Below are 7,160 nucleotides of genomic sequence, written 5' to 3'. Positions count from 1 at the left end.
TATAATGCTCAGTACTGGGCATTTGTGTTGCTCTGTTAATCAAGTGAATACATTTGCATTACTGAGGACTGCAGTGATAAAGCCAATTACTGTCATTCCATCAATCATCTATTATCAACAATATCACACTACCATCTTTATAGAGGAGAACAAAGTATAACCAGTAAATTAGTTTTAGTCTGCTAGTGCAAGGGCTCTGAATCTCAAATGGAAAACATGTCAATAAAAAAGAACTATAACTTGTGACTGCCAAAAATTAATAATATACATAATTTATGCACTGGTGTATATAAAACCCCATCATGAATTCACATCAAAATGAGTTACATTACTATAAAAAAGGTGGGTAAACTGAAATTAGATAGGATTACACTCCTCTACTTCCCTGGCCATTACAGATGAACTTTATTTACACTAACTGCAGTGTCATCAGTGCAATCATCATTACATCTCTAACAGGCAATCATCATTACCTGTGAGAGATACAACAGTCATGAGAAATCAACAATGACTGACATCAAATGAGCGCGAAACACCTCCGATCCACAGCGCATTACTCACTGAATGACAGTAAACACTCCAAGTTCATTGTCGTCTTGGTCCATTGCTGATGACAGGTTTCTAATGCAGCACTTGTCTCAGTTTTTCCTGCCCAGGCCTGTCAAGCCACTTTCACTGATGCACACTCCTGTCCTTTCTCCTGACTCCAGTTTTTCTCCCCGCTCCGGGCTTGATCTGGAGTTTCCATAGGCGACTGAGCTAGCCTGACTAAGCCATTCAGTTATGATCACATACTGTGCCCCTGTCCAAGTGAGTGGCCAGTACCCTGGGGGAGGAGACCGAGCTTGTCTCTTCTGCCTCAGTAATGAAATAACATCACATTCCGGGCCAGTGCCTCAGAAAACATGCAGGGATCAATGTTGAACAGCTGGACTCTGATGGGTGGCTGTGTTGGTTTAAAGGTGGAAAATGGCACTCTTAAAAAAACATTCTGATTAGGTCAAATTTGCATGTTGCATTTTTATATTGCAACCCAATTCCTCTGACCATGGTAAGCGTCCATGCAGAATGTGAACACGATTGTAATATCTCCAGTTTGAGCAGCCAAACATCCATGTTTTATCCTTATAGTATTACTCATAACAGACCTGCAGCCAAAGCACAGTATCTGAACTATTAATCTGATCCATATACAAGGCATTTGGAAATGGCATGTGTTTTGCCTTCCATAGGAGCTTAAAATTAAGCTTCCACGATAATCCAAACTCTATCACTATCTGCCTGCCAAATGTCACCCTAAACAGATCCAAACCTAAATCCTATAGAACATGGAATTAGATCTTAACCTAAATGTTATACAGTAGCATCAGATTTCATTTCACTGTCCATTTTCAGTTCTATATACACATCTATTGTCAAATAAGCTTGTGTTACTGAATTTAATGAACATGGTCTGTTGTAATATTTCATGTCCAGATGACTGGATTTTTAAAGCATTCTCCCATAAACTGTAGGAATTACGACATCATGATAGTCCATGCTGGATTATGCCATGTAGATTCTCTCAGGCATGAATGGCATATGCAGTCTTCCATTAGTTATGAATTGAGGCACGTGTGTTTGCCACTGCAAGCGGCTAGAACTGATTGCATAACACATCCCATGCCATGCATACACAGTGGTCTATGGAAAGCAACTGGAAGTTCAGCTTCCTGTGTAATAGACAGCTGCCGGTATCCCCCGATGTACCAGAGAGCCTGATAGAACAATATGTTTCACATCATAATGCATCCTGCTACCTTTGTATACTGCTGTCATTTTAGTAATTTGTCTATTATGCATATATCTTTTGATTGCTTCACTGTCCTCTTTTTTGTCGCATATATCTGTGCATGACCATATGGTGTAACAGGGAAGTGAGTGAGCTCAAAACAGACAAAAGTAGATCCCTGTGTGACATAAATACTGCACATGAATCCATCCAATCATGTGGCCGAACATTCGCCCCTGGGCCACAAAGCGCTGCATCAGTGGCCTGTTTTTCCATGACACACAGGCCACACCACTAAGAGTCAGAATAGGAAATGTTCAAAGTGCAATAACCTTGTGCAGTGTGTATTGTTGAGAATCACCTTTAGCATATTGCTTCAGGGTCACAACAGCGATGATTTAAGATGGCGAAGAGAAACTGCGAGCGTTTGAGGCTTGGTTGAATTAAATGTGCTGCTCAGAGTGTGTGTGGGAGCAAGGCTCATTTGTTTCCTTAGAACAATGTCAAGCTGCATGTCTCCTTGCAAAATGCTTTGTCAGCGGGCGTGATGGCAATGCAGAGTTTCAAATTTATGGTTAATTAATAATCTACACTCAAAGGCAGAAAACAAACAAACAAAAATACAGCCTATTGTTCTAAAATAGCCACAAGTTAACGCCAGCAAATAAAAAAAACAAACAATATGCAATTGTGTGAAACTTGAAAATGAAAAAGTAAGAATATAGAAGCTGATATACAATTCATCAGACTACTTTTGTGTGTTACATATTAACAGGGAAGGAAGTGACTTTTTCATCAGAAGATGACAAAGTTTATGGAGCAGAACAAACAGTGGATGCAGTCATTTGCATAAAATGATGAGAGTCGCTCCATGCAGAACAGGAAAACTCATATTAATATAATAAGAGCTGCTGGAGAGAAGCTTGGACCCACTAAAGGTTGCAAATGTATTTGCAAAATCTGTTAACTGCATTCATGCCAGTAACATGATTTATTTGGCTACGAAATCTAAATCAGGATAATGATCAATTTTACAATCACAGGAAAATAGCAAGTAGGCCATCAATTATGTTTAATCAAAGAAGCTGAAAAACTATTAACTGAGCTGGACAAAACCATTGCTCTCATTAAAGTCTGCAAAGTGTTTCACCATTTAAATCAAACAAAAACGTTTTCGCACCATTTAAAGAAACTGCTTTTGTGGAATCTCATTTATCATTATCATTTCTTAGACACAACGCAACTGCCAGTAAATAGAACCCTAAAACCACCAAGAGACAGAAATAAACTACCTGTGTAAGAACCACACTCATGCCAGGAAGAACACAGAAGTGAATTCCAGTCAATGAGATTCCAGGATATCATATTACTCAAATCAGATAGCAGCTCTTGTGTCAACACACTACAGAAGCTCCTCCCTGCTGCCCTGGGAGGATAGGATTCACAGCATCCAGCAATTATCTGTAATGTGGGAGAAAAATCAATGTGCCCATGGAAAGCTGCTAAGGTCACCAAGCAGAAGTTGTCACTTGAATCAGAAGCACTGAGTTGCTGCAGGCTGAGCTCCAAGCCTATCACACATTGGGATGAGAGCACGCATCATTTGTAATGTCATGGATTACATTAGTTAGTGGCTTTAAGATCTGAGAGATAATTGGCTTTTGCATGTTATCACGGTACACTGGAAAATTATTATAGCCTTAAGTATCTATTGATACTGATGAAAAGTGTCATTTTCCACTATATATATATTTTTTTTAATTCACTGAACTATGCAAATAGATGCTGTATAGAGGCAAAAGTCACTATTGCAGTTATGCAATACTGATTGTTAGAATTTGTTTCCACCCTAAATAAATTCATAGCCATAGAGCATGTCTATTGACAGTTATATTGGAATTATGCAGTAGTTGGAAAGAAAAACAACAACCACAACAAATAAATATAAATGCCTCAGACTAACCTCTGCTGGTCTTGATGCATGTCCTCACTATTGTTGTAACAGTTTGCGTCTTTGTCTGTAATGTCGCTTTCCATGTCGTCTCTCCAAGGCAGATACTCACTACTGGAGCTAATGGGGGGCGATCCACGAGTGTGCCCTCTATGCTGGGGAGAAGATCCTGGCAACACTGTACGGGGAGGGGGGGGGGGGGTCTCCTTGAAACAATGATAGTCTGGTGTAAATTCTATTAACAGCAAGGGGATATTGAGAAGAATGCAAAATCAATACTTAGTGGCCAGTAATGTTTGAGGGATCGGACTGAGTGGAAATGTGAGATGGCATGGCCTTGCCCTGACGCAGGGACTGCTTCTGTAAGTGGTTAATCAAGTGCATGTCTGACATCTAGATTGCATTTTGCTCTCACCATTACTCCCATTTTCCCCCTCATTATAGAGGAGATGTGCTATCAAATGTGAGGGCTGGTAATCGGAGAAATCAACAATCTGATCGCTAACACACTCTCGCACTCCTCTGAAGGGGCTGAAATTGTGTTTTGTCTAAGCAACTCAGTTTCCAAAAGATAAATGCATTGTATCTCAGTGACGTACACACAGGCCACACGTAAAGCCCTTCACTGATTGTTTGAATCTCACAAACTTTTGAACAATCCTGGTTAGAACAAATTGTATTTCTAGATTTCTTAAATTGTAACTGTCTCTTCAAAGTCTCCTGGAAATGACAAGGTGCCCCTTATGACTCACAGTTTTCTCTTTTAATTAATTCAGGTTGTTTCTCAGTTTCTCAATAGAAAATGGTGTCACGATGGCGAAACAATATTTCCAAAGGCACAGTCATACTCATTTGTTGTGTGTCAACTCTGTATGACCGACAGGCTAACCATTATGATGCCATGGGTTGCTCGCACCATGTGTGCTTAAAAGTGCACCAGCACAGTCAAGTGACAAAGTGGAATACTGCATTGGGCCGGCCACAGTTGGGCTAATCATGCAGTTCTTCATTATTTTCCATATTTCTTGTATCCACAAAATATTACAGGCTTATTGAGTTCTTGATACAAGTCCTAAAGACCTAGCTATGGAGTATTGCCAAATAGCTAAAAATTAGGTTTACCTCAAAGGTCTGCTGAACATCTGCATGACTGTAAAATAAATAAATAAATAAATAAATAAAATTTTAAAATAATAATAATTATTATTATTATTATAATAATAATAATAATAATAATAATAACAATAATAATAACAATAATAATAATAATAATAATAATAATGTCTGTGGTCTATGTTAGGATTAAAACAAACAAATGAAAATCTTTGCTTTGATGGATTTTTAGCATATGTCCAGTTTCTTTATAGAGTTATGAATAGTTACAGAGGTGTGTGATTGATGACCCTGGACCGTCTCTTGTAATTTCCATAAAATTATATCTTCAGTTCAACATATCACACCCTGTTTCTTCAGCCCATGCCTCAGAAGCAACATGGGTGCTTTATCACCGCCTAGTGGTCAGAATGAAAACTTGAAAAGTCACACTCAGGTAGTACCCACTAATGAGGATTAATCTTTCAGAGAGAGGAAGATTCTGCCGCTCACTTGATGCAATGCTGACTCACACTGCATGATCCTCTGCCTCACAACTATACAGTGCAGCACATCATAGTCAGCTTGTCCCATCTCTCAGGCAATTAAATAATTCTCATTGTATGACCTCAGATATGAGTAGTCATTCCTAAAAGTGAGCACTCCTCATTAAATTAAAGATGCAGCAATTTTACATATCAAAATGACACTTTGAAAGAAGGTAAGGCAAAGTAAAATTCATTTTCTTGAAAAATGTTTTAATTCTTATTCGTGTCGAGAGCCACAGTCACTGCTGCAGACAAAGATTATGACAACGGTCGTCAAAATCTCACATCAGGTTGAGATCTGTACGTTTTTGTGGAGTTCTGTGCAGAATCTGGATGGCGCTCACAGAGCTTCTCCCTCTGCTTTCATCCTGAAGCCCACTCAAAATCTAAGGGCACTAGAGAGCCGACCTAATAAATCATTGAAAAAAAATTACCTCCCACGTACATCCCCAGAAGCCTGTGAGGTTCCAGTGAGACAGCAATCTTACAACATCCCAGCCAACTGGCTGTTCATTGTGTTGGTCATACTACACTTCCAATTTGTCCCTTTACTCTACCTCTAACAAATGTTTTAAGGAATTTCATTTATTCTTAAATTAAACAATTTTCACTAATGTTCATGACTATTAATTACATGCTCTGACACATACTTGTGTTAGGTACATGGAATAATAGTCATGAGAGGGTGTGTAGGTGTTGTACAGAGAACATCCGAGTTACCTTTCTTACTTTCTCTGAGGAATTTGCAGTTTTGCATTATATAATCCAAATATTAGAATCCAAAACTTTTGGATTTGCAGAAGTGTTTTGTGATACTCTAAAATATGATTCACTCACAGATTGTAGGACCAAGCTATTCTCTTTCCCATGCTTTACAATTGCAGTGGGTGCAGGCCACTAAAGTTGAAGTTATCCTGCTGAGAAATGACATAAGGGGAAGTCCGATGAGAATCTGCAAGGAGTCCTTCTCTAAACCTCACCACCAAATAAGTGGATCAAACGCAAAGCGGCTCTTATCACCACTTCCCGTGTCTGTTTGGTGGATTCTGGTATCTGATGAAACCTTATCGTGACCATACAGTACTGGTTTACATGTCGTGTTATCAGTCAGGTCCCTTCCCCAGGGCTCCCACAGGAAGAGCCTGTTCCCATGGCATGACATGCCAAGTATCTCAACAGCCTTACTATGAGGAAAAGGTGCAGTGCAGTAAAGAAAAATCAGGGAAGTTTTAGAATAGAATAGATACTTTATTGTCATTGTCATAAAACAATGAAAAACAGTTTAGCAGCTCCCTTTGGCAATAATTTGACATCATTGTCCTATCTTTCAGTCGCTTTATGACACTTTATAAGACTCAAGGTCTAGAGGTGAAAGCCAAATAACAAAACACAACAGAGTCATTTATACTTTAAACTCTTTTGTTTCATTATATGTACTCTGATTATGAAGTGGTCTTGTGTGTCTAAGAAAATCAACAGTTGCCCTTGATGCTATTTAGATGCAATTTCAATGTCTATTTTATCAGACAGCAGTCGTCGCTTTGACTCAGCTTACCCCACAAAATTGGTCAACTGAGCCACCCAGATCAAGCAGCATATTACAAACCTCTGGTCCTCCCACAAAGAAATTCAAGGTTCTTGTCTGATAACTGGTCTTAGACGTGATGCTGTGTGTGTATTCTCAGGACATGGTTTTTGTCACACAGTAAATGTTATGTGGAACCTAAAATACTGTTTAGACTGGTGTGTATGTAAATATGAATTAACTTTTTTTCCAACCACGGCCCCCCCCCCCCCC

The sequence above is a fragment of the Myripristis murdjan genome, chromosome 21 (assembly GCF_902150065.1).
Source record: "Myripristis murdjan chromosome 21, fMyrMur1.1, whole genome shotgun sequence".
Classification (NCBI taxonomy): Eukaryota; Metazoa; Chordata; class Actinopteri; order Holocentriformes; family Holocentridae; genus Myripristis; species Myripristis murdjan.
This window is presented reverse-complemented; position numbering follows the sequence as displayed.